General features: G+C 44.0%; 1 protein-coding gene across 2 annotated transcripts in view; it reads left to right on the top strand.

Annotated features, from left to right (window-relative positions):
- ENOX1 (ecto-NOX disulfide-thiol exchanger 1) overlaps positions 1-27,911 on the top strand; it is a 342,949-nt gene that overhangs the window by 240,598 nt on the left and 74,440 nt on the right. The gene's annotated exons all lie outside the window — the stretch shown is intronic.

Raw genomic sequence — 27,911 nt, 5'->3', positions numbered from 1 at the left:
CTTTACAGGCAAGTAATAAAACATTCTGTAGTCTTAAAAAGTTCAAAAAAATATTTCTGTGCATAAAGACATACACACACACATCTGGAATTTTTACAAGCTGTGGCTGCGGAGACATAGGCATGTTTATTCTATTTAAGCTACCCAGATGCAGTCTCTTTCTTTCTGAATCAAAAAACAACCCATAAGACGTTTCCCACATTCATATCAAAGATTTTTGACATTTTGCTAAAATCAGAACAATCATAAAAACATGTACATCTCTCAAAGTGTGGCTTGACATAAGTTCCAAGGCAAGACATCAGGTTTCACAACAGCTGCTGAGTCCGGGGTCCACCGTGGTCATCGTTCCTTTTCACGTAACTACCCCAGAGTTTGTCGTTTCATTTTCTGCCTATTCTTCAACCATTACCTTGGGATTTGCTGTTGTTCAGTCGCTAAGTCGTGTCTGACTCTGTGACCCATGTACTATAGCCCACCAGGCTCCTCTCTCCATGAGATTTCCTGGGCCAGAATAGTGGAACAGGTGGCCATTTCCTCCTCCGGGGGATCTTCCCACCCAGGGATCGAACCTACGTCTCCTGCTTGGCAGGTAGATTCTCTACCACTGAGCCACCTGGGAAGCCAAAGGAGTCAGACTGTGGGATGGTGCATTGTAATAGCAGCCTGCGTGATGGTGATGATACCCTCATTTATAATTCAGCACCTCTTACCTTCAGCTAAATATCAGTTGTCCTGCTGGCAGCATGTCCGTTTTCTAGCACTTGCAGATCACACTCCCTGGCACTTCTAAAGGACGTCTGGTACCCCCTGCTGAGTGAGAGTCTTGAAGGGATGGTTGGGGACATTTGGAACCAGAAGTGGAAACCAGTGCACAGGTCCTTGGCTCATTCCCATCGCATTTGAAATGATCCCACCTGACATCTGCTGAGGGGGTTGGGAGTGGTGAAGGCACTTGCCCTTTTAAATCTGGACAAGATACAAAGGACCAAAAGTGATGTGCATGGAGAGGAAACTGCTGTTTTTAGTAGTTTCAGACAGGGGCAGGCCACGGGGCATCGTACCATTTTCACCGGACAGAGAGACCTTCTGATGAGAAAGGAGATAGGCCGCCTTCGTGGACATGAGGGACACTGAGCCTTTCACAAGAAGAGGAAGACACCGAACCGGTGGGACGGAGAGGGTGTCCAGCCTGGCCGTCTCCTGCACAACACTGCATAAGTCAGCCTGTCTGAACCTTAGGTTCTTAACCTGGAAAACGGGCCCTGCTCACCTCCATCAGGGTTTGCGACCATGAAATGAGGCCAGGTACGTGAACACGTTTGGAAAAGCCGCTCCACAAATGCCAGCTGCGATCGCTGCATTCTCGGGGCCAGCATGAAGAAGTGCGGAGGTTTAAGAGAAGACTCGGGGCTTCCCTGGTGGCACTCATGGTAAAGAACCTGCCTGCCAATGCAGGAGACACAAGAGACACAGGTTTGAGCCCTGGGTCGGGAAGATGCCCTGGAGAGTCAGACATGACTGAAGTGACTTGGCACAAGCATGCAGGAGAAGACCCAGGACTCACAGAGTAAGTCTGGAGACATGCGGTTCCCGACCCTTCGGTGGCTTGTTCTGTTGTTCTTACACCCCTTTATGGCTGGGGGACCCGCTCCCTGAAGTTATGCCCCAGAAACCCCTTTATTCCTCTTCTCGGCGCTCACACCTCAGGAGCATGTGCTCACTGTGGTTTCTCGGGGGAAAACCTGAGACCTGGAGACGGCCAGTGACTTGCCCAGGGTCCGGACGCAGCAGAGTCAGAATTCCAGGCCAGTCCTGCCAGACCACGGTCTCTGCATTCTCTGTCTCCCTGTAACTCCCCACAGTGGACCCTGCAGAGAAGTGGGGCTTCAGAGCTGCAGTAACCAGGGGCCCAGGACACCTTCCAGAGCTCCTCACTCATTAGAAATACTTTTGGCCAAAATCCACTGACTGTTTGCCGACTCTGTGTCCCAGCCCTTGATTTTTACCTGGGCAGAGTAAGAACCAGCAAGAAGAAAATAACACACATGCAGCTTTTATTTATTAGATTTGAACTGTGAAAATAATTCTCTTCACTTCTGGGACAAGAAAGAGAAGCCCTAATAAAGTTTAACTCTGGGAGGTTTCAGTTGACCCTGAGTGCTCCTGCTCTGCCAGTAATTAATTTGATCATCAAATGCATCCTCATTAGTAATCATCTCTTCTAAAAATTAATGAGACTAGCGGACAGATCAGTGCGGAAGCCAGGGGTAGACATAATGGCATTGCCCTGCAGACCATTAAAATCTCTCAGCTTCTACCTTTTGCCACTTTCCCCGACGTCTGCACTGGGAAATATGGACTGTTGGTAGATTCGCAGCCATTCCCAGGATAAAAGAACTTGGCTTTTCCCCCGACACTGTCAGCCATAGTTGGTGGATGACCTTTAAATGACCTTCCCCTCCGCCACCTCTTTTAGAAATTGCCTCCTGACGTATGGGCCATATACCAGGCCAGGAGTCCCAGATTTACAGCGCCATGGATCTTTTCTTAAATGCAGTAAATCAAAACGGACTCTGGCTGCAGACACGTACTGCTTGACCACTGTCGGGTCTCCCCTGCAGCCGTGAACGCTGAAATGAATCCCTGTGTCCTGGCCTTGACTCTCTTTCTTCAGCATCTGCCAATGCAAAGAGACAGGCTCGTCCACACCAAAGCCCTGGGCCCGGACGCACACATGGCCGCCTGCATACAGCAGGTGTCACGCTCCCAGCCAGACCGATGTAATTAATCCATCTCTCCAATTGGGCTGCCGTTGGGAGGGAATTGTGCTCTGGGGCTTTCTCCATGCAGCTGGTTAGGAGAGGAAACATGAGGATTAGCAAGGGCAGCCAATTTCCTCCTCATCAGAAATGAGGGCTGTGAAGAGAAAGCAGGGAGAAGTGTGGCGGGGGTGAAAGAAGACCGCGTGGAAACAAAGGAGAAAGAATGACTCAGAGGGGGAAGGAATCTTCAGCTGAGTAAGAGAATAAACACAGGGGAGGAGAAGTGTGGGTGGGAGCTGCAGTTTTTCTGGGTATAGGTTTGTCATGTTAATTTTTGTTTTATTTTCCATCTTACAAAACAGTGTGTGCTCAGTGCTGAAAACTGGGAAACCTAAAAGAAGCATATAAAAGGAAATACATCATTCAGGGTGTCGCTTCCCAGATATCACTGTGGGTAACATTTACATATATTGTTTCAGTCTCTTTCTCTCTGTGCGCATAAACATGCAGCGTTATCATTTTTAAATATCGACCAGTGGACTAGCCGAACGCAGTCAGTTCACGTTTCTGGAATTGTAGCCAAAGAGTGGAGCTGGGAATTCAGTACCAAGATGTTGGAATGGTTAGTTAAAGACTACGTTTTCTCCTCTGTTTAACAAAGCACCCAGAATAGTCACCAAGGGAAGCTTAAACAAAGTTAGTGCCCAATCTGGCCCTCCCTTTATAAACCACCCACTTCACTCAATTGATCGCTGAAAAGACCCTGCCTCACGAAGTTCTTAACTCGATGCAGCTTCTTCAGTCTGGTGATCGCCTCTCCGGTTTCTGTTCCCTCTCTGTGTGTCGCTGGGTCAGTCTGTCTGTCTCACCCACTCTGTGTCTCACATACACACACAGACACAGACACACGTGTGCACACACACTTAGTAAATGGCCAGAGCAGCTTTATTTTCTGGAAGATATAAAAGGAGAAAGTATATTAGCACTCTGGTTATAGGTTTCCAAGGAATGGGCATTACAAACGGTACTTATAAATGAGAGATGAGCAGAATGCACTTCATGCCTTTATTTTCACTTTTTCCCTTCTTTCGTTTGTTCTGTAATTTATTGTGATTACACGTGTAGTTCATTCTGCTGTCCCCTCCACGCACACACAGTTCATGTTTCTATGTCCTCCTCCACCACCACTTTATTTTAAGCTGGTATCACTCATGTATTCCAGTCACAAGACTTTCATTGGCAAGCCCCGGGGCTCTCGTTCCCGGTGTTAGAGATATATGTTTTCACCCGTGATTTACATTTTTCCCAAAGTCATTTCCTGAACCAGTGCATTATACATTTTTCAATAATTTAAACACAGACTGGTGCCCTGCAATTTTGTCCTTCGCTAATTCTCTGTGTATCTTGTCTTTTTTTCTCCTGGGTTTATATTTCTTCCCTGCTGCTGCTAAGTCACTTCAGTCATGTCCGACTCTGTGCAACCCCATAGACAGCAGCCCACCAGGGTCCCCCGTCCCTGGGATTCTCCACGCAAGAACACTGGAGTGGGTTGCCATGTCCTTCTCCAATATTTCTTCCCTTGTGGCATGTATTTCTCATCTCCAGTGCTACTCACATTTTATTTCAGGAAAATCTTGGTAATGATGTAACTGTAAAGTCCATAAAAAGGGTGTTGTGCCGAGTTTCTCTTTACAAAATGATTTTCCCCAGGTGGTCCTCTTAGTTATCATTTAGGGAGAAGGAGAAAAGGAGTGTTCTGGATGAAGTTTCACCCCTCTACACAGGATATCATGAGCTCAGATTTCCGAGAATCACCGGATCACTTAAGGAGCACTCTCAAGTCTGATCTTTCCCTCCTGAACCCTTGGATCTTAACTGATTAGGCTGGCCTTTTAGTCTGCTTTTTCTGCCCAGCTCGTGATAGATATGCTTGATTTTAGGTTCACAGTTTTCTTGTCATTTCTCATGGCCCACCCACAGTATAAAAAACAAGCTAGCATATGATGATAATGGGAATTCTGCTTTCGATACAAATTTTGGACTGGGCATGGGCTCAATTGCAGCACAGCAAGAGATTGTTACCACCACGGTTACCCCAAGAGAACTGCGAAACACAGACTGTGAAAGCTAAGAGGGGCATTGCTGAGCCCCTAATCCGGCCCACTTATTTCCTAATTTTAATCAAATAGAGTTGAAGTCACTGAGCTAAGCCCTACCCCCAAACCCCAAGCTCACCTCCTGCTCCTCACGGCTCCTGGTTCTCGGTCCTTGGCTCCTTGCTCCGCCTGCTCATGCTTGCATTCTGAGAATCTTTTCCTTTTACGCTCATTCATATTGGTCTCCTACCCCCTGGAAAATGAATTGAGACACAGGGGGCTATGACCCTTCCCCCAACGTGTCAAATAACTGTCAGTCTCTTTTTTCTTCTGATAATGGATAGAGATTAATCCTGGCACCTAAGGTCCATCTTTAAAGGCTAATTTTTATTTTTTGTATATCCAGCAACTCTCTGAGTAAAGAATGGATGAAGTAAAGAACAAATTGTTGAGTCACCACACATGTTTTAGTCTCGGCTACTAAAACCTGTGAACCAGCTTCCCTGATTCTTAATATCCGCTGCTTCTCCTAGTCATGCCCAAATACATAACAACCTCATCTCACTGATTGAATAGAACCCACTTTCTGACAAGTCTTTGTTGAAGTGTTAAGGGTTTTTTGAGCACTTCTGTCTTTAGAAGTCATGGATGCTCTCTGCTGCTATTAGATGCTAAGGAACTTATTAGTCGCTGACCTCATTAGGTACTACAGGCATGGCCCCAGGGCTCTGAAAGAATGACTGCAGCCTCGGGAAACAGCCATTCTGTCTTCACTCGCACTGAGTGCGTGTACATACAGTCATATACATTTCTGTTCAGACTGTCTTCTACCATCCAGATGTTTTGAGAACCTTGCATCCTGAGAGCTGACATGTACATCATGCGTATCAAGGAACCAAGGCTTAGAAAGAGTAGTAAGAAAGCTCCGATCCAGGTAGCACGGTGCTTAAAATTTCTTCCTAATCTTTTGAAAGTGAGGTTATATCACACATTGAGACTTTAAAGGACAATGGCGACATGCCAAGCCCACTCTTAGTGAAAGACCTTAAAAGATGACAGGGAATAAGGACACTTTTTAAAGCAGCTCTGCTCTTCCCTTCCTCTTGCTCTTCCTGCTGATGTTTGCAGTTGATGAAGCATCTCCATAGCATTCAGCTTCTACACTCTTTTTAAAAATGTATTTATTTTTAATTGGAGGATAATTGCTTTACAATATTATGTTGATTCCTACACTGTTGATGAGCAGGACCTGTTCAGAAAACTGTACTTTTCAAATATTTCTGGAATATTTACAAAAATTAATTCCATAGTAGACCTTAAGGCAAATCTCAATAAATTTCAAAGTGGTGCTATTGTATTTTCTGACCACATTAAAATTATTAAGAATCAATGTCACAGAGAATGACTAAAATAAATTCTATATACTTAGAAAATTTTAAACACACATATAAATCCACATAAAAAGAAATCAGGATTGTAATTTTAAAATACTTGATAATTGATAATTAAAATACAGCATATTAAAACTTGTGGGATGGAGCTAAAACAGAACCTAGAGGAAAAATTTTAGACTTTTAAATGTCTGTTTTCGGAAAAAAGAAAATTGGAAACAGAAGTAAGCATTGAATTCTTATTTTAAAAGAATAAACACAAAGAAGGAAAGATAAGTAAAGATAAGCATTGCTGCTGCTGCTAAGTCGCTTCAGTCATGTCCAACTCTGTGCGACCCCATGGACTGCAGCCTACCAGTCTCCTCCGTCCATGGTATTTTCCAGGCCAGAGTGCTGGAGTGGGGTGCCATTGCCTTCTCCAAAAGATAAGCACAGAACTTACTAAAGTAGCAGAGTCATACACTGCAGAAGATCAGCAAAGGCAGTTGTTGCCTATTTGAAAAGACTGATATAATAGAAATATTTGGCAACAGTGATCAGAAAGAGAATAAACTAATAAATAACATTTTTTAAATGAGTTACAACTTTAGATATGACAGAGATTACAGAGCTATGAAAAAATCAGGACTAGCTTTACGACAGGTTTTTAAACTCAGGTGATATGTAAAGATTGCTAAAGGAAAAAAATGTGTTAAAATTAAATCAGGGAAAAATCAAAAGCCTGGATGATCTCATTTTAAAAACTGGAGGTAGTAACTGAAAAACCTCACATCAAAGCAACGGATCCAAAATGGATTTACAGAAAAGTTCTACCAAATATTCAAGAAAATTATGACAATCTTTTACAGAATTGTTCAGATAATAGGAGAGGAGGAAAAGCTTTCCAACTAACTCATAAGGCTGGCATAAATAGTACACTTGATACCAAAACAGGACAAAGGCAGTAAAAAAGAGGGGTGGAGGAATTACAGGTCTGTCTCACTTATGAACTTAGATTTAAAATTCCTTTTGAAAACTTAATTTAATCTAGTATTTTATAAACCACCCTATTGGATTTATTCCAGGAATTCAAGGTTGGTTCAATATTATAAAAGTCTATTAATATAATGTAACCCCATTAACAGGTTAAGTCAGAATAATATAATCTTTTTAACAGCTACTGAATATCCGTTCATAATATTAATATAAAACTAAGTAAAAAAATGAAGATTGTAACAACTTGGAATAAAATAAAACCTTCATTTCTTGTTAAAACATTATCCACAGTGAACTCAGTGGCAAAACAAGTGATTTTTTTTGTAACCTTCCCAATGTAATCCTTACATAATCCTTCTTAATCCTGATATAATCACTTGGACTAGAATGTAACTGCTTTATGTCACTTGCCTGTATCATGATTTACATTTTCAAATTGTCCTTGGGAAGCAAAAATCATTGCCACGCAAAGTCTATTGGCAGACCCTAAAAATGTGGTTTCTTTTTTGTTTCTTTTAGAAAAAAAGTCATCTTGGTGTTGATTTTCCTATTTCGAGAATGCTTGTTAACTGGCTGTATATCACAGATGCTGATCATCCTTGTTAGATGGTGGTCTTTCTGCTGACTTCGGCAAAGCCTGTGGCTCAAATTTTCAGTCAAAGGACGTAGGTAGACTTCCCACCCGCAGGGTTCCATTGCATGCAGTCTCTGATCTCTAGTTGGGGGATTGCTGAGGCTGGAGGAAGACATCATCACAGGGTAGATTGATATTGATACTAAGTGTGGAACTACAACTTTAATTTCTCTTAATTTTTATACCTTGGGAGCCTTTTTTGCTGTTATCATTCACGGCCATGCTGACACCGTTTATTGTAAAGGGTCTGAGAGATTCAGCTCACTTCTTTAATGCTTCCTATGTTTAATGTTTCAGAAGCAGAGAAAATTGGTTTAAAATGGTAATTTTCTGTCTGCGTCCTTGAGATCTATGCAAAATGGGTGGTACCGTATTTCATTTTACCCGATAGATCTCAGCCCCAGATATTAAGAACATGTGGCACATTTCACAGTGGCAGTCTCTGTTGAGCTTTTCTGTTGTAGCTGCTGCTACTCTTGCTGGGGTTTTGTCTGTTTTTTTTTTTTTTTTTTTTTCTTTTTTTCCTGTATGACAGTCTACAGTTCAGAGACTAGCAAGCCTCAGGTAGTCCAGAAGCTAAGTAGCTGCCTCCGAGGATGCCTGCAGGTGGTTAAAGCGCCTCAGGGAAACTGCTCCTTTTGAAATATATATATATATATAAATATATATGTATTTATATATTTTCTAATTTATTCACTTTTAATCGAAGGATAATTGTTTTACAACACTGCATTGGTTTCTGCCATACATCACCATGAATCAATCATAGTTGTACGTATGTCCCCACCCGCCCACCTCCTTGCCCATCCCACTCCTCTAGGTTATTACCGAGCCCCAGTTAAAGTTCCCTGAGTCATACAGCAAGTTCCCATTGACCACTTTATGCATGGCAGTGTCTATGTGTCCATGCTCCTCTCTCCATCCGCCCCCCTTCCTCCCCGCCCCACCACGTTCACGAGTCTGTTGTCTATGACTGCATCTCCACTGCTGCTCTACAAATAGGTTCATCAGCACCACCTTTCTAGACTCCATATATATGCATTAATATATGATATTTGTTTTTCTCTTTCTGACTTACTTCACTCTGTATAATAGACTCTAGATTCATCTACCTCATTAGAACTGACTCAAATGTGTTCCTTTTTATGTCTGAGTAATATCCCATTACTAAGGAGAAAATGGAAAATGGAATATTACTAAGTAATACTCCATTCCAAAGGAGAAAAGGAAAGATATACCCATCTGAATGCAGAGTTCCAAAGAATAGCAAGGAGAGATAGGAAAGCCTTTCACAGTGATCAATGCAAAGAAATAGAGGAAAACAACAGAATGGGAAGACTAGAGATCTCTTCAAGAAAATTAGAGATACCAAGGGAACATTTCATGCAAAGATGGGCTCGATAAAGGACAGAAATAGTATGGACCTCACAGAAGCAGAAGATATTCACAAGAGGTGGCAAGAATACACAGAAGATCCATACAAAAAAGATCTTCATGACCCAGATAACCACAATGGTGTGATCACCCACCTAGAGCCAGATATCCTGGAATGTGAAGTTAAGTGGGCCTTGGGAAGCATCACTACGAACAAAGCTAGTGGAGGTGATGGAATTCCAGTTGAGCTATTTCAAATCCTCAAAGATGATGCTGTTAAGGTGATGCACTCAATATGCCAGCAAATTTGGAAAACTCCACTCACAGGACTAGAAAACGTCAGTTTTCATCCCAGTCCCAAAGAAAGGCAATGCCAAAGAATGTTCAAACTACTGAACAATTGCACTCATCTCCCATGCTAGCAAAGGAATGCTCAAAATTCTCCAAGCCAGGCTTTATCAGTACGTGAACCATGAACTTCCAGATGTCCAAGCTGGATTTAGAGAAGGCAGAGGAACCAGATATCAAATTGCCAACATCAACTGGATCATTGAGAAAATAAGAGAGTTCCAGAAAAACATCTACTTTTGCTTTATTGACTACACCAAAGCCTTTGACTGTATGGATCACAACAAACTGTGGAAAATTCTTCAAGACATGGGAGTACCAGACTACTTTACCTGCTTCCTGAGAAATCTGTATGTAGGTCAAGAAGCAACAGTTAGAACTGGACATGGAACAACAGACTGGTTCCAAATCAGGGAAGGAGTATGTCAAAGCTGTATATTGTCACCCTGCTTATTTAACTTATATGCAGAGTACATCATGTGAAATGCCAGGCTGGAAGAAGCACAAGCTGGAATCAAGATTGCCAGAAGAAATATCAATAACCTCAGATATGCAGATGACACCACTCTTATGGCAGAAAGTGAAAAAGAACTAAAGAGCCTCTTGATGAAAGTGAAAGAGGAGAGTGAAAAAGTTGGCTTAAAACTCAACATTGAGAAAACTAAAATCATGACATCCAGTCCCATCACTTCATGGCAAATAGATGGGGAAACAATGGAAAGAGTGACAGACTTTATTTTGGGGGCTCCAAAATCACTGCAGATGGTGACTGCAGCCATGAAATTAGGATACTTGCTCCTTGGAAGGAAAGTTATGACCAACCTAGACAGCATATTGGAAAGCAGAGACATTACTTTGCCAACAAAGGTCCGTCTAGTCAAGGCTATGGTTTTTCCAGTGGTCATGTATGGATGTGAGAGTTGGACTGTGAAGAGGGCTGAGCGCCGAAGAAGTGATGCTTTTGAACTGTGGTGTTGGAGAAGACTCTTGAGAGTCCCTTGGACTGCGAGGAGATCCAACCAGTCCATCCTAAAGGAAATCAGTCCTGGGTGTTCATTGGAAGGACTGATGCTGAAGCTGAAACTCCAATACTTTGGCCACTTGATGCGAAGAACTAACTCCTTGGAAAAAACCCTGATGCTGGGAAAGATTGAAGGCGGGAGGAGAAGGGGACGACAGAGGATGAGATGGTTGGATGGCATCACTGACTTAGTGGACATGAGTTTGAGCAAGCTCCGGGAGATGGTGAAGGACAGGGAACCCTGGTGTGCTGCGAACCGTGGGTTCGCAAAGAGTCAGACACTACTGAACAACTGAACTGAACTGAATATTCCATTGTATATATGTACCACGGCTTCTTTATCCATTCATCTATCGATGAACAGCTAGGTTGCTTCCCTGTGCTGGCTACTGTAAATGGTGCTGCAGTGAACATTGGGGTACATGTGTCTTTCAGTTTTGGTTTCCTCAGGGTGTATGCCTAGTAGTGGGATTGCTGGTTCATGTAGTAGTTTTATTCCTAGTTTTTTAAGGAATCTCCATTCTGTCTTCCATAGTGGCTGTATCAATTTACATTCCTTCCAACAGTGCAAGGGGGTTCCCTTTTCTTCACACCCTCAAGCACTTGTTTGTGGGTTTTTTGATGATGTGCATTCTGACCAACATGAAGTGATAACTCATTGTAGTTTGGGGTTGCCTTTTTCTAATAGTGAGCAATGTTGAGCATCTTGTCATGTGCTATTAGCAAGCTGTTTGTCTGCTTGGAGAAATGGCTGTTTCGGTCTTTTGCCCACTTTTTGGTTGGGTTGTTTGTTTTTCTGGTATATGAGCTGCTTGTGGCTGTGCTGGGTCTTTATTGCTATGTGTGGGCTTTCTTTTTTAATTCAAATGTATTTATCTGTAACTGGAGAATAATTGCTTTACAGTATTGTGTTGGCTCTGTTGATCTGATTCATGGTCAGCATGAATCAGCTGTAGGTATACATGTGCCCCCTCCCTCTCGAACCTCCCTCTCACCATCCACCCCATCCCACCCCTCTAGATTGTCACAGAGCCCCAGCTTTGAGCTCCCTACATCAAACAGCAAATCCCCATTGGCTATCTAATTTTACATAGAGTAATATATACATCATGAGAAACGCTGGGCTGGAAGAAGCACAAGCTGAAATCAAGATTGCCAGAAGAAATATCAATAACCTCAGATGTGCAGATGACACCACCCTTATGGCAGAAAGTGAAGAGGAACTAAAAAGCCTCTTGATGAAAGTGAAAGAGGAGAGTGAAAAAGTTGGCTTAAAGCTCAACATTCAGAAAACTAAGATCATGGCATTGGATCCCATCACTTCATGGGAAATTGCCGGGGACCAGCCCCGGCTGATCCAGGGTATTCAAAGGAGAGACGGCGTAGGCGAAGATCAGGAAACAATTGCTTAATTAAACGTTAATTAAGGATATAAAGAGTAATAGAATGAGGATAGCTCAGTGAGGAAATTTAGTGGAGAAAAGCGGCTGAAATAAGGATAGCTCAGTAGGAAAATTCAGTGAAGAAAAGAGGCTGAATAAAATTCCAAAGCAGGGAATTAACATCACCTGAGAAGGCCGCAGGCGTCCTCCCGTTCTCCCGAAGGAGAGGAGACACTAAAGCCTCCCCGGTCGGATCTTAGAAGCCCAGGCAAAATTAGTAGGCTTGACGAGCTTCCCCGCCTCAGAGGAAAAATTCAGCCAGAAGGTGAAAGAAAGAACGACATGGGGAGACCAAATTTCGGTGAACAAAAAGGAGTGTACTTTATTTTTCAAAGTAGTTTATACCTTAAGTTGTGCATAGAGGATAATGGGGGAAGGGGTGGAGTCATGCAAGGACAGCAGTTCCTGGTTCTAATCGAAGCCAGGCTTTCAAACTTATCATATGCAAAAGTTCAGGTGATTTACATCATCTTCTGGCCAGGAGGCCTGTTAACATTTTAAGAAACTTATTTTTCTCTAAAGGTGATTATTCCAAAGTCAGGCCATTATTCTAAAGTCAGGCACCAGCCTCCAAAAAGCATTGGATAGAGTTGCATTCCTATAGGGCAAAGGTGAGGTGGGCTCAATCAAGAAAAGAATTAACTCAAGCGTCCAAGGTTACAAACATTGAGGCTACTACTTACATTTCTATACACCCATTATATCAATCAGTACACTGCCAAGGACACAGTAGGTAAGGGGTATGGAGACTTAGCAGCAAACACTGGCCCAATAAGTGAAAAACCCTTCACCAATACAATTTCTAATCAATCTTTTAACTACTCAAAAGAATCTGTGTTTAGACAATTGAGAACATCTCCTGCCTCTCACAGTTGGGAGGCTCTGAACAATCACATGTGGCCGGAAAAAACCTATTCAGGCAGGCTAGAGGACTTCCAAAGGAGTTTGTAGGTTGAAACACTGTCACACCCAGGAATTATTAACTGGAGCTGTAAGCTAACTCTTTTTTCAGAAAGAGGTAGTGGGGGACAGCCCCCCGTAAAGTCAGAGGTGTAGGTGAAAGCACAAAGCAGAAAGTAGGCAGACTCTGGTTTTGGGGGTAGATTGCTCGAGAATTTCTGGAGAGACTCCTGAGGCTTGATCCCGCCTTTGCGTATGCCAAGCCTCCTTCCTCATGACCTTTGCCAGGGACGGAGCTCGCTCCCCGCAGGAAATAGATGGGAAAACAGTGGAAACAGTGTCAGACTTTATTTTGGGGAGCTCCAAAATCACTGCAGATGGTGATTGCAGCCATGAAATTAAAAGATGCTTGCTCCTTGGAAGGAAAGTTATGACCAACCTAGATAGCATATTCAAAAGCAGAGACATTACTTTGCCAACAAAAGTCCGTCTAGTCAAGGCTATGGTTTTTCCGGTAGTCATGTATGAATGAATGTGAGAGTTGGACTGTGAAGAAAGCTGAGCGCCAAAGAATTGATGCTTTTGAACTGTGATGTTGGAGAAGACTCTTGAGAGTCCCTTGGACTGCAAGAGATGCAACCAGTCCATCCTAAAGGAGATCAGTCCTGGGTGTTCTTTGGGAGGATTGATGCTGAAGCTGAAACTCCAGTACTTTGGCCACCTCATGTGAAGAGTTGACTCATTGGAAAAGACCCTGATCCTGGGAGGGATTGGGGGCAGAAGGAGAAGGGGACGACAGAGGATGAGATGGCTGGATGGCATCACCGACTCAATGGACATGAGTCTGAGTGAACTCCGGGAGTTGGTGATGGACAGGAAAGCCTGGCGTGCTGCGATTCATGGGGTCGCAAAGAGTCAGACACGACTGAGCGACTGAACTGAACTGAATGTATATGTTCCAGTGCTACTCTCTGTTTTTCCCGCCCCTCTCCCCACCGTGTCTGCAAGTCTGTTCTCTGTGTCTGCATCTCCGTTGCTGCCCCTTAGCTGTGGCAGGCGGGAGCTACTCTCTGTGGTGCCGGCTTCTCACTGCAGTGGCTTCCCTTGTTGCACAGCACGGGCTCAGTTGCCTCACGGCATGTGGAATTGTCCAGACCAGGAATCAAACCATGTCCCCTGCGCTGACAGGTGGATTCTTAACCACTGGACCACCAGGGAAGTCCAGGGAAACTGTTCTTATCTGGTGAGGCCCTCACCTATCTCCCCAGGACATGGCCCTGGAGTCAGAAACCAGTGAAGCTTGGAGACTTCCAGAAGGTTCCAGTTACTCTGAGACTGCTCATGTGGGGTTCCAGACCAGCCCCAGTGTATTAAAGTAACATGGAAACTTCGGGGGATGAGCAGACGTCCTCTGCCTCCCACGTCTTCTGTGACAGGTGAATGTGCCCAGTATTTACAAACCTTGTTGCAGGGTTGAAGTCCTCAGTTCAGGGGCACTTCTCACCCTCCTCTCACCCTGCCCCTGGATGTGTGAGTCTCCTAGCCGTAAAAACATTAACTTGTGTTAACAAAGGAAAATTGAGAATATCGTTGTCATTGAGTTGGCTTCCCTGAAGTTCTTCCATTAATTGGGAGTTAAGTGACGTAGGTGATGACCCATGTCCATCCTTTGTCAGATATCTGTGGCTGATGTAGAGAGAAAACTGTCAGCTGTTTTTTTCTCTCATTTATATGCAGCACATGTTAGATCATGACAGCTTTCTCACCAATTGGGACTCAACTAAAACCTCTCAAAACCACAACTTGCATTCTTAGTGTTAACCATTAATTCAAAATGGGCATTCCTTGGAGAGTGTAGCATGGAAACATATACACTAGCTTATGTAAAATAGGTAGCCAGTGGGAATTTGCTGTATAACTCAGGGAACTCAAATCAGGGCTCTGTGACAACCTAGAGTGGGAGGTGGGAGGGAAGCTCAAGAGAGAGGGGACGTATGTATTCCTGTGGCTGATCCATGTGGATGTATGGCAGAAAGCAACATAGTACTGTGATTATCCTTCAATTAATAACAAATTTAAAAATAATTTTTTTAAATGTTCATTTCTAAAACTGCAGCCCAGGTGGCCAGTGATGATGGTAGTATCTTTTGTTGATACTACAGCGAGCACGCTTTGCTCTCCGTGGGCTGTTCTGAATGAGGCCCAGATCACTTTGCATCAGTCACCTTCAGAGATGGCCACAGAATTTTGGTCACAAGTCATCGATAAAAGGATTTTCTAGCTACAAGCTTGCTCATGACTGGGTTATAAACTCTGCAGACAAAGAACAAATCTCTGTTGGCCCTTGGGGCGCGATTCGAGACCCAGCTGTGCAATTCTGTGCTTGTTTGAAGTAAATGGGCCAACCTGGCTGGAAAGCATGTTAATATTTTAAATTTCTACATTAACAGCTGTACATGTGCCCAGAGGCTGCGGTGATGACCACCTTATATAATTACCCCCCCCCCAAAAAGTGATAAGAATAAATAAATCCCAGCAAATTGGATTATCATTTGCAGCAGAATTGCCAGCAGAGGCAACAGAGAGAGCATCACCGATCTGTACTCCTACTCTGGCAAAGCAGTTGACACCTTCTCTTGGGAATTGCATGAATGGTGTTAATTCATGTTGGCTGGCCCTGTGTTTTGAAAATTGGCTGAAGGAGGACAACTGGCCTGACTAGGACAGGCCTGAACAGCAGACCTTGCCTCTGAATATTAATCCCCAAGAGTGCCCACTCGTGGAAGTTAAAAGTCACTTGACCTTAGTCTCTCCATTTTTGCAGAGAGGATTGTGACAGCGCTTTCATTTAACTTGGTACCCTTTGCCATTCAAGGAGCCTTCTGTACTTAATGGATATTCTTTAGTCTCATAATATCCCTCTCGTAAGTACTGTCATCTTTGTGTAACATGTGAGGAAAGTGGAAGACAGGAGGTTAAAACGACCCTGCAAATTACACTATTGAAAAATCATCTGAAGAAGAGAAAGCAGATTTTAGAGTCTTCCAAACCCTTTTTGTTATCTTCATGAGTCCGGTAAGCAGGACATTAATTGATGTGTTGCTTTGCACATGATACATCATTCCTCATGAGACAGTTGCGAGGGAGAGAGGAGACCAGAGCAGTAACGTGGCTTGCTCAAGGCCACACAGCACGTCAGCCTCAGAGCTGACCATATTAACCTTGGAATGATGATCTGGGGCCTCTTTTTTTTTTTTTTTGGCCTTTTCGCCAAACCTTGGCTGGACTTCTTTTCATAATGTTGCCTGATCGGGGTATCATGTATCATGGTAAGTAACTACTGGATTGTACAAATGCCAGAAAGTATCTTGTCTTTCACACAAGGCCCTCCCAAGAGGATATCCAAGTAGCGGAAATGGTCTCTAAAACTCTGTCTGATGACACAGTCCTCCACCCCAAGGTCATGATCTCCTCTCCTGCCCAGACAGTGGGCTGCCTGCCAGCAGTGTGCCTGGTGTAACTTGACACTCAGGGAGGATCTGATTTTAAACATCCTCCTCCTCTATGTGACAGGCTTATTTTCAGTAATAATCAGCTTATTTTCAGTAATAATCATGAAATGAAACAAGTAATAATAATGGCCAAGAAAGAAATACAGTGAAATTTTTCTGATATTGAATTTCACATATATGATGCCTACAAAATTTTAATAAAATAGTAAAATGAAAAGGGAGAAAAATCACATCTATTAAATCTTTTTTTTAGCTCACTTAGCAGTTTGAACTTTGATATTTTGATTATAGTTAATATATTACAGTATGTTTCTATAAAGAAAACTGAGCACCAAAGAATTGATGCTTTTGAACTGTGGTGTTGGAGAGGACTCTTGAGAGTCCCTTGGACTGCAAAGAGATCCAACCAGTCCATTCTCAAGGAGATCAGCCCTGGGATTTCTTTGCAAGGAATGATGCTAAAGCTGAAACCCCAGTACTTTGGCCACCTCATGCGAAGAGTTGACTCATTGCAAAAGACTCTGATGCTGGGAGGGATTGGGGGCAGGAGGAGAAGGGGACGACAGAGGATGAGATGGCTGGATGGCATCACTGACTCGATGGACGTGAGTCTGGGTGAACTCCAGGAGTTGATGATGGACTGGGAGGCCTGGCACGCTGCGATTCATGGGGTCGCAAAAAGTCGGACACAACTGATCGACTGAACTAAACTGAACTGAATATATTACAGTACGTAAATGGCCAGTAAATATGTGGATCTTTGAATGTTTGTTGTTGTTCAGTTGCCCAGTCATGACTCTTTGCTGTAGACTCGTGGACTGTAGCAAACCAGGCTTCCCTATGCTTCAGTATATCCCAGAGTTCACTCAAACTCATATCCATCAAGTCAATGATGCCATCCAACCATCTCATCCTCTGTCACCCACTTCTCCTCCTGCCTGTGAATCTTAACAAAACCAAATGCAAAGGGTACAGTTTAGACAACTGCTGTTAGTGTCACTGACGTAACGTTTTCTTGATTTGTCCTTTAGTTTTAAGGCAAACATTTAACAATTTTGAAAGAATTTATTTCGGCTTGTAAAATATGAAAATTCAGTAAAAATATTTCACATAAGAAATCAATTCTGCACTCAACAATAAATGGTTCGTAGTTCTCACCACATTTCACTGTTTCCAATTTTTGACATAAAATTTCTTTAAGGGGTCTTGTGAGATGAAATAGAGTAACTCAGTTCTAGTTCTTAGTCTTGGCAACAACTGTGTTCTCATTGTTTATTTTGAATCTGCTGTAGAAATCTAGGAATTTGTGTAGTGCTGCAGGGGTTGGGGACACTGTGTGTCTTAGATGAGCTCTGCTGCTGCTACTAAGTCACTTCAGTCGTGTCCGACTCTATGCGACCCCATAGACGGCAGCCCACCAGGCTCCCCCGTCCCTGTGATTCTCCACGCAAGAATACTGGAGTGGGTTGCCATTTCCTTCTCCAATGCATGAAAGTGAAAAGTGAAAGTGAAGTCGCTCAGTTGTGTCCGACTCCTAGCGACCCCATGGACTGCAGCCTACCAGGCTCCTCCGTCCATGGGATTTAGATGAGCTCAAGTGCTTTTAAGCCCCAAAACTGGGCTTAGCTGAGTCCTGTGTGAGTCTGTGGGGGTGGGGGAGGGTTGGCGGGGAGCAGACTGTGACACCAACATTTTCCAAATTAGTTTCTACATAAAGTATGTTTATTAGAGGGTAAGAGATGGAACAGTACTCATTTGAAGCTTACATATACGTTGAATCTTAACAGCAAAGGCAGCAACTGTTTAGGTTTTAGGTCAACAAAGGATTTTTATCAGGATGGAGTGTTTTGTCCGATTTTGTTCGAATTGCTGGTGCACTGATAGTCAATAGATGGACCTTTGGCTAGTTTAATTTTTGTTCAGTTCTGTGCAGTTGCACTTGCTTATTACCTGTACCGAGTCTGACAGCGCCTAGAGCCCCACTGTGGGAACCCTACCACTGCATACTTAGGCCCCCAAATCCTCATCTCAGTAGTTCCCCGTGTTTCCCACACTCTTGAAGTCTTAACATTCATCGTTCCTGCTCCCCTCTGGAAATTCTGCACAGCTCACAGAATTCGTGGATTTTTTTTCCCTTTCCTTGCAACCAGGGAGATCCCAGTGTTAGGGACCAGCCCCGGGGAACCTGGAAACATTCCCGCTCCAAACCCTTGCCCTCTGGATTTCACGCTTCCCCTCCAAAGAATCCACAAGCCTCTCCTTCCCTTCACCCACTTCCTGAGATCTTACTCTGATGTATGCATGCTGTGTGTATCTTGGGTCAGACACATACATTCAGAGAAGCAGACCCCCATTAGCACACTGCCCTGGGTGGGTGGCAGGGTGCCCATGTTTCACAGGACCCCCCCCCCAAGGATCCACACCCCTGAAAACACTTTCTGCCTTCTCCCCAGTCTCCCAGAGCTGTCCCAGAGCACCCACAGACATGACCCCAGGGTTCCTGGTCTCGACCTCTCAGAGGACCAGCCTGGTCAGACCTGCCCTTCAGCTGTTTGGTTCCGGCCGACATCAGGATTTGTGACAGCGGGGTCAGGGAACAGCACCAGACTCCAAGCATCTCTCAGTTGTAAATGAAACCTGATCCCATCATGAGCAAGAGATTGCCTTTCTGCCTAGCAATGAGATTGGCATTTAAAATTCAATATCAGAAAAGATATTGACGAGATTAAGGGCCTGAAGGAATTGATTTATGAGGAAAGACCCAAGGAATTAAATATGTATAGCCTGGTGTAATAGGATATTAGGCTCGGAGCACAATTTCATTTCTGTGATCCAGTAGTCCTGTTATCAGTCATCTGAATGGTGGGGCTCTCTCTGAGAGATGTTTCTCCCCTAGGGGTCACCGAGCCAGAGGTGGAGAGGGAGGTGCCTGGGTGGGTATACCCAGCCACAGTCTTCATCACCCTCAGGTCTTAAGGTAAATTGAAGTGCACTTTCATCCACAGGGAGAAGCAGATGACATTTTTTAAATTTATTTATTTTTTATTTTTGACTGTTCTGGGTCTCTGAGGCTGCCCAGGCTTTCTCTAGCTGCGGCTAGCAGGGACTGCTCTTTTTTGTGGTGTGCAGGCTTCTCATTGCAGAGGCTTCTCTTGTGGAGCCCAGGCTCTCGGGTGCGCGGGTCACTAGATGTGGCGCCCGGGCTTTGCTGCTCCATGGCAAGTGTGATCTTCCCAGACCAGGGACTGAACCCATGTCCCCCGCCTTGCCGGCGGATTCTCACCCAGTGTACCACCAGGGAAGTCCAAAGCCAGTGACATTTTAAACTAGAATAAATTTTGAGTAGTCTTATGTCAGAGAAGGCAATGGCACCCCACTCCAGTACGTTTGCCTGGAAAATCCCATGGATGGAGGAGCCTGGTGGGCTGCAGTCCATGGGGTCACTAAGAGTCGGACACGACTGAGCGACTTCACTTTGACTTTTCACTTTCATGCATTGGAGAAGGAAATGGCAACCCACTCCAGTGTTCTTGCCTGGAGAATCCCAGGGACGGGGGAGCCTGGTGGGCTGCCGTCTATGGGGTCACACAGAGTCAGACACGACTGAAGTGACTTAGCAGCAGCATCTCATGTGACCCCCAAAATTCAAGCTAGTTCAATTCCATCCTTTTTTTTCTTCTCCCAAGGAGAAAAGTGAACGTTATAGGTGCCAGGTGGTAAATGACTGTCCTTCCCCTGAGCGGGGTTTCTCTCTTGTCAGGAATACTGTTAGCTGTGTCTACCTTCAGGCAGAGCCTTGTGTGTGATTGGCGGTCACTGTCAGTGTGTATCTACCTCGTGGCATAAGTTCATGTGACTTTGCCACCACTGTAAATTTAGAAAGTGCTCCACCACCACCATGAAAGACACAAAATCAGTATTCCATTTAGGGATCCTCTCGTTTTCATGCCAACCACCACCTCCATGCCCCAGCAGCTCACCAGTCCTGCCAAAGATTCCTGAGGTATCACAGTTCTGTGAGCGTCACCTTATCATTCAACTCATTGGAAAAGACCCCGATGCTGGGAAATATTGAGGGCGGGAGGAGAAGGGGGCGACAGAGGATGAGATGGTTGGATGGCATCATCGACCCAATGGACGTGAGTTTGAGCAAACTCCAGGACATAGAGGACAGGGGAGCCTGGTGTGCTGCAGACCATGGGGTCGCAAAGTGTCAGACACGACTGAGTGAGTCAACAAACAACAGCTCATCATCAGACGTTGCTGGTGTACTTCCTACCGTGAATTTGCACCATAGTCCATGATTTTTATGGGATCTAACTTTATACTATCTTTTAGTTATATAGACTTCACTTTAGTGACGAAAGTATAAAACGTAAGCAAAAAAGACAAGGAGAGAGTTACAGTTTTTAAAGGAAAGTGATATTTACCATACTGCTCACAAGGGGTGCATGAAAAGCATGTCCCACGAGGTACAAAAACAGCCTCACTCGTAAGTGGAAAATGGTGAAAGCCTAGGTGGAAGGCCTTGCTGCTGCTGCTGCTAAGTCGCTTCAGTCGTGTCCAACTATGCGACCCCATAGATGGAAGCCCACCAGGCTCCCCTGTCCCTGGGATTCTCCAGGCAAGAACACTGGAGTGGGGTGCCATTGCCTTCTCCGGGAAGTCCTTGCTAGGAGGGTTTTAAACCTCGCATGTCCTCAATTCCCTCTCATATTGAGGGTTTGATGTGGTTGCCAGGGTAGAAAGTGCAGTTTGAAGCAGGGAAATTGAGTTGGGCAAGCGGTAGGTCTTTGCAAGACGCGATGGCTTCAGGTCCATGACTTAACCTTTGGGCGCCCATGATTCGCCCATCTATAAAAATGGAAATGTGACCTCACTTATTCTGGGGCTCCAAATAACATTTGTAATGCACTTTGAATTTGTCAGAGAGAAAGACCCATTACGCACCGAAGTCTACATCCCCAAAGAGCATTACAAATGATCCTATTAAATCAGTGGCCTGGAAACATCAAGATGTGTCAGGTACTGCATTTATTTACCTGTTATTGTCCGCCCGAGTGTTTGCACTTGATTGGCATATGGATAATTGTCTAATTGGAACAGAGTCAGTTGTAACCACCAAAAGATGTAATAGTGCATCTGTTTAATGCCACACTGTCCACTGTTAAATTAAAATTATGCTGCAGTCAGCCAGTCCAACCGAAAGGCTCTTCTGATTAAGTTCTTGCTACCTGTGAACTTCTGTAATTGAGGCACTTTGGTGCTTAAAAATTCAAACCGGAAAGAACATTATACAGTTTCATAAATTTGAAGAGAAAAAAGACCCAGAAAGCCTGACTTAAATTATCTAGTTGCAGGCTATCTCATTGTTTTTATAGGGCATCTAGTCAAATATGGAATAGCAGTTCTGAATTACCACTGTTTTGAATACATAAATATTAGGTTCATGAGTTGATGTTTGGTAAACAAAAGAAACGGTTTGAAAGAATGCAGACAGTACTCTAGGGGTGTGTTGATTTTGTTTTTCCTAGTGGCGGTTTTGGTTTATTTGTTTGCTTTCCGGTGGGACATGGGGAAGAAATTACATAATTATAAATTCACTGATTGGGCTTCCTTAGACTTTGAAGAAATATTCCCCTATAGCTTCAGGACAGCATCTATTACTTCCAGAGTAATGAATCAGAATGCCTTTCGTGGAACTGCTGTTTCCCTCTGAAGCTTTCATATATCCATATGTCTGGAACAATAAGTTACCCAGTGATAGATCAAGTAGTTTTTGTTACTGAGCTTGTTTTAGTTTGGTGTGTGTGTGTGTGTGGTTTTTTCCTTTGTTTTGTTTTTTTGCTAGATTATGGCTTAATCTCATAGAATTGGGGGAACCAGAGCAAATATTCATTTACCTCTTTACTCATTCATTCATTCAGCACCTACTGTATGTTAGAGGTAACCCAGTTATGGCTTCTACCCTTGGTGGATGTAGTCTAGCTGGGGAGATTCCTATGAACTGTAGTATGTCATATAAAAGTGCTTTGGGAAGATGAAAGGAAACTAGCTTTGCTCGGATGAATGGAGGGGGTCTTTATTGAGGAGGAACCTAAAACTGCTGCAAATAGTTGTGCAAGCTTTGCCCCGAGCAGGACAGCAGGCCAGATGGCTGAATGGGGATGAGAATAAGCCCTGCTGCACTGCCCAACCCTGTGCCTCAGTGAGGGGCCCTGTCTGGCTAGAGGGTGCAGCTCTTTTCTACATTATAAGTCATCACATGATTTGATTTTAGCCTGAAAGCATGCTTTAAGTTGACTTAAATGTTCATCGCAACACTGTTTACAATAGGCAGGACATGGAAGCAACCTCAATGTCCGTCAACAGATGAATGGATGAAGAAGTTGTGGTACATATACACAATGGAATACTACTCAGTCATGAAAAGGAACAAAATTGGGTCATTTGTAGTGATGTGGATGAACCTAGAGTCTGTAATTCAGAGTGAAGTAAGTCAGAAGAAAGAAAATATCATATATTACTGCACATATATGGAATCTGCAAAAATGGGTCAGTTCAGTCCAGTCCAGTCACTCAGTCATGTCTGACTCTATGCTACCCCATTGCCTGCAGCACTCCAGGCTTCCAGTCCATCACCAACTCCCAGAGCCTACACGAACTCATGTCCATCGAATCAGTGATGCCATCCAACCATGTCATCCTCTGTCGTCCCCTTCTCCTCCCACCTTCAAACTTTCCCAGCTTCAGGGTCTTTTCCAATGAGTCAGTTCTTCCCATCAGGTAGCCAAAGTATTGGAGTTTCAGCTTCAGCATCAGTCCTTCCAATGAATATTCATGACTGATTTCCTTTAGGATGGACCGGTTGGATCTCCTTGCAGTCCAAGGGACTCTCAAGAGTCTTCTCCAACACCACAGTTCAAAAGCATCAATTCTTTGGTGCTCAGCTTTCTTTATGGTCCAACTCTCACATCCATACATGACTACTGGAAAAACCATATCTTTGACTAGATGGACCTTTGTCGGCAAAGTAATGTCTCTGATTTTTATGAAGAATGGCACAGATGAGCCTTTTTGTGTGGCAGGAATAGAGACGCAGCCGTAGAGAACAGACATGTGGTCCCAGGCGGGGGAGGGGAGGCTGGGGCAAACTTAGAGACTAGCATTGACGTATGCACACTGTGTGTGTGTGTGTGTTTAATCAGTAAGTCGTGTCCAACTCTTTGAGACCTCATGGGCTGCAGCATACCAGGCTTCCCTGCCCTTCACCATCTCCTGGAGTTTGCTTAAATTTATGTCCATTGAATCAGTGATGCTATCTAACCATCACATCCTCTGCTGCCCTCTTCTCCTTTTGCCTTCAATCTTCCCCAGCATCAGGGTCTTTTCCAGTGAGTCGGCTCTTCGGATCAGGTGGCCAAAGTATTAGAACTTCAGGATCAGTTCTTCCAGTGAATACTTAGGGTTGATTTCCTTTGGAATTGACTGGTTAGATCTCCTTGCAGTCCAAGGGACCTTCAAGAGTCTTCTCCAGCACCAAAAGCATCAGTTCTTCAGAGCTTTATGTCTGTCAGCTTGTCATATCCATCTTTATGGCCCATCAATTCTTCAGCCTTCTTTATGGTCCAACTGTCGCATCCATACATGACTACTGGAAAAACCATAGCTTTGGCTATATGGATCTTTGTCAGCAAAGCGATGTCTCTGCTTTTTAATATGCTGTCTAGGTTTGCTATAGCTTTCCTTCCAAGGAGCAAGCATTTTTTAATTTCATGGCTGCAGTCACCATCTGCAGTGATTTTGGAGCCCAAGAAAATAAAATCTGTCACTGTTTCTACTTTTTCCCCTTCTGTTTGCCATGTACTGATGGGACCAGATGTCATGATCTTAGTTTTTTGAATGTTGAGTTTTAAGCCAGCTTTTTCACTCTCCTCTTTCACCTTCATCAAGAGGCTCGTTAGTTTGTATTCACTTTCTGCCATTAGAATAGTATCATCTGCATATCTGAGGTTGTTGATATTTCTCCCAGAAGTCCTGATTCCAGCTTGAGATTCATCCAGTGCAGCATTTTGCATCATGTACTCTGCATGTAAGTTAAATAAACAGGGTGACAATATACAGCCTTGTCATACTCCTTTCCCAGTTTTGAAGCAGTCCATTGTTCCATGTCTGGTTCTAACTCTTGCTTCTCGACCCTCACACAGGTTTCTGAGGAGACAGGTAAGGTGGTCTGATACTTCCATCTATTTAAAAATTTTCCACAGTTGTGATCCATGCAAAGACTTTTCCATAGTCAATGAAGCAAAAGTAGATGTTTTTCTGGAATTCTCTTGCTCTTTCTATGATCCAACAGATGTTGGCAATTTGATCTCTGGTTTTTCTGCCTTTTCTAAACCCAGGTTATAGATGTGGAAGTAAAGCCTAAAATCACAGGGGATCAGAGAAAGTATGAGATGATTTTAAAAGATGAAGAATCTTGATATTATTAGACTGACAGATGTTAGAAAGCTAGGTAATGTGAAGTGTGGACACAGTAACTCATCCAGCACTGGTGAGTGGGCAGACTGTATAGCCATTCTGTAAAGCCGCTTTGGCAGTGAAATCCTCAAGCGTGTCCTGTCCTGTGAACCAGCAGATCCACACCAGGGAAAGTATCCCACAGGTCCGGAGGGACAAGCACCAGAATCTCCCACTGTAGCCCTGACAGGGGACAAGAAATGGGGTAATCTGAGTGGGCTTCACTGGGAGAGCGAAATAGGTATAACTGGGTGGACATGCCCCATAGACTATTACGCAGCCACCAGAGGCAGTAGTTAGAGATATATGCATATCAACATGGTTATCTTAAAAGAATAGCGCTTCGTAAAAAACATAATAAACAAGAAATACGGCACAGCCACTTACATGCAATTGCATACTCACACGACAACAGTATATATTTTGGAAAAACACATTCAAATAAAAGAGAAACCATTGAAAACGGTTGCCTGCATGTGAGAAGAGAAGGAAATGCAGATGATTCCTTGGAATCACACTTTTTGATTTAAAAAATTAAATTGGAATTACAATTTAAATTAAAAAGCGTGATTCCACGTAAGAGTGAGATAAGATAGATGCTAACCTGGGAAGTGAGGTCCAGGGAAGGGAGTGTGTGTGTGTGCGTGTGTGTGTGTGCATGCGTGCACGCGCGCACACACACAGTCATGTTTTGAATGAAGCAGTGTTGTAACATGTGGCTGAAATGGCAGACTCCAGTAGGGTTCTCGCTTGCCCTCTGATTTATTCACAGTGTTGGTAATGATAACTGAGAGTTGTGTCTGGGTAGTTTTCCTCTTTGTTGTTTCCTCAACCTTATTTAAGTTCATTTGCTTTTTTTTTTCTTATTATTACTACAGCAGTGTCTGCTCCTTACAGACTTCCCAGAAAATTATAAGCCAGACTAACAGAAGGATCCACGAACCTACTCACCCGCAGACTCTATCCAGATCCTTTTCTGTTTTGCAAAATTCAGTGAACCCCTCATGCAGGGAACAGTATGTTGAGTTTCTCCTGTGTCCAGAGACACTTGTGTAACTTCATTTTTAATGGCTGCCTGGTTTTCCATTGTCCAGGGGCGCCATCCTTAGCGTGGCCAGCCCCCTTCAGCCAGACATCAGTTGTTTCTCTAAGTTTTGCTACTTCGCTTACAGCAGTGAGTGAACAGGAGCTGTTGAAGATAATTCCCTGTCCTCTATTCGGCTCATTTTGAAAGGAGGTTTCAGGATTGGATTCGAAATTGTCTAATGACACAAAAAATCCACTCAGCATCATGGAAGTCAGAGCACCAGATCCCTTCAGAACCATTCTGGGGCTGGTCGTGAATGAGAATAAGGAAACAGGATCATTCCCCACCGTTTGGAAAGGGCCATTTTCGTTACCTGTCATGGTGCCAAAGTACAACACGGCCCCCTGGTTTCTGCGCTGTAATCAATTGGTACCCATTAAACCACATCACGTCTAAAGGGAGGCCGCGTGGGCTGTGTGTATTGCCTCATATGGGCAGTGTATGATAGGGGCAGGTGGTGAAATAAGAGGCACTGAGTGTTTTCAAAACTGCAGGGAAATCACTGTTTATGTTTAAATCTATACCCCACACCAGGTGAGGGGCCAGGACAAGCAAGCCCGGGGGTTAAGACACAGTGTGTTTTTCTGAGCACTTCCTGTCTTCAACATACCCCCTAAACTAGCGGATTTGAAGATCTGATTTAATCCTTCCAGTTGGTAGGTTTAAGCACCGGGAATCCAGTGCCATTGTTTATTCCAGCCTTGGTAGTTCAGAACCGGCCAGGCAGCTCTGCAGCCAGCTTGTCAAGCCCCAGAAGCAGCAGCCTTGGCGTGGAGATGGCTACGCACTGACATTTCCATGTCATTAGGGCACCACTTGTTTTGTGCGGGAGCAGAAGAAACACACATTTGTCTTTGCAAACTAGCCCTCTGTTGTCAAGAAGCTCTGAATAGACACACTGTTTCCAGGGCCTGTTTGGAAGCTCTTGAATGTGTTCTCCAGCCTGTGTCTATATTAACAGAGAACCGCGTTACAGAGAATTAGCGCTGGGTAGCCGCATCCTCCTGGCAGGCCAGGTGAGCCTCTGTGTGAGTTACAGTTGATGGGGGCAAGGACCGCTCAAGCTTCCAGCAATACCATCAGTGCCTTGCTTCCAAATAGCAGTGCAGGCCATAGCTGAGTGTTTTGACAGCTTATATCAGCAGTTTTCTCTGCTGATATATTGATTGCCGTTTGGACCTGAGTCCTGCTGATCTAATAAAACATCACCGTCATAACAGAGAAAGTAAAAGTCTCGTTTGTAGTCCCAGCCACCTGGCGAAACAGCTTTACAGAGCTACTCTAAAGCTAGCTGTAGGGTCCAGTGTAAACTGATGTAACCTTGGACATGGACTAATTATTTTAAGTGTTGTGTTTTTTTTTAATCTCTTCAGCTATCAATATTTTCGTTTCTTACCATGATTCTGCATTTCGTTTCCTCGCTTCTTGTTGCAACAAACGTTTGGAACAATTGACTAAAGGGTTTAAAACAACAGACAAGTTACAGCCCAAGGAAACAGAAGTTTTATTAGACAGGTAGTCCCCAAGACACAGGCAGGAGTCATAGTCCTCTCACAATACCTCCTGTCTTCCCCCTTTTTATACTTCCTATCTCCTCCTTTGCTTGTGCCGTGTGCAAAATAGGGCTTGTACGCACCACCAGTCAATGAAAGGGAATGCAAATAGGCATAGGCTCAAGGCTGATGGACACTCTCAAGTTATATAACAGCAGGTTCTGTTGTGTATGTCTTCTCATAATTGAGTCTGTTACAATCAGATGCATATATGTGTAGAATATTGTGCCGTGTGCAAAATAGGGCTTGTACGCACCACCAGTCAATGAAAGGGAATGCAAATAGGCATAGGC

Source organism: Bos indicus, chromosome 12 (genome assembly GCF_029378745.1).
Source record: "Bos indicus isolate NIAB-ARS_2022 breed Sahiwal x Tharparkar chromosome 12, NIAB-ARS_B.indTharparkar_mat_pri_1.0, whole genome shotgun sequence".
Classification (NCBI taxonomy): Eukaryota; Metazoa; Chordata; class Mammalia; order Artiodactyla; family Bovidae; genus Bos; species Bos indicus.
The sequence above is the reverse complement of the archived record's forward strand: the minus strand, read 5'-3'. Positions and strand labels throughout refer to the sequence as shown.